The sequence below is a fragment of the Xenopus laevis genome, chromosome 8S (assembly GCF_017654675.1).
Source record: "Xenopus laevis strain J_2021 chromosome 8S, Xenopus_laevis_v10.1, whole genome shotgun sequence".
NCBI classification, from domain to species: domain Eukaryota; kingdom Metazoa; phylum Chordata; class Amphibia; order Anura; family Pipidae; genus Xenopus; species Xenopus laevis.
The window spans coordinates 90,326,258-90,327,228 of NC_054386.1; positions in this window are offsets into that span (position 1 = coordinate 90,326,258).

The window sequence follows — 971 nt, forward strand, 5'->3', positions numbered from 1 at the left end:
ACTTCAAAACTAATACTTTTAAGCAGTATAGTAAGTACTATATACACAGTATAACTCTTGTGCACAGTGACACCTACAGGCCCTTTATATAAACCCCACATATTCCCCCTATAGTAGGAAAGCATTTGGGAAAATGTAATAAACAACAACAATTAAACAGTATGAATCTTAAAGCAATGTTCAACAAACCACAAATTTTTTAAGAAACCAAAGAATTAGGTCGACAATGAAGGTGTCACGGCCGGCACCCAATACCAGAACAAATGCCAAGGACCCTGGTCTTGGCTCGGCTTCACCAGTAGTGTGACCACCTTTGGGCTTCGGGAGGAGCCCTCAGCTTAATTGGGTGCCAACTGGACTTAACGAGGGGTACAAGCGAGGTGTTCTGGCTGGCAAAGGGGCACGACCGGATAGCAAGAGTCTTTGGGCAGAAGGTCAAGGACAAGGCGTCAGGTGGAAACGGAACAGACCGGATCAGGACAGGCAGATAACAGAATCGTCAGGCAAGCAAGGGGTCAGAACCAGATAATCAGACAGACTGGCAGAAGGATGGTCGGACAGGCTGGGTCGAGGCAGGCAAATATCAGAATTGTCAGGCAGGCATGGGTCGAACCGGGTTGTCAATCAAGGGGTTAAGCAGGAAGAGTTGTCGTAGGCAGGCAAGGGTCAGGATACAGAATGCAGAATAGTCAGGAACAGGATAATCAGTCAGGATAGCTAATTCAGGAACAGGTAGCACAAAGCTCAGGAAACCACAGGATATGATCCTATAACGGGCACTGGCTACAGGTCTGAATGGGCCTTAAATAGGGTCCCAATTCGCACCAAAACGTACGCAATTTCACACCATTACGCGCTGGCGCAAAAGCACTGTGCGCGCCTTAGGGATCCAAGATGGCGCCGGCAAGGGGAGAACAGGAGCGGTGCATCGGGCGTCCATGCCGAGGATGCGGTGTGGACCCCGCTGCCCA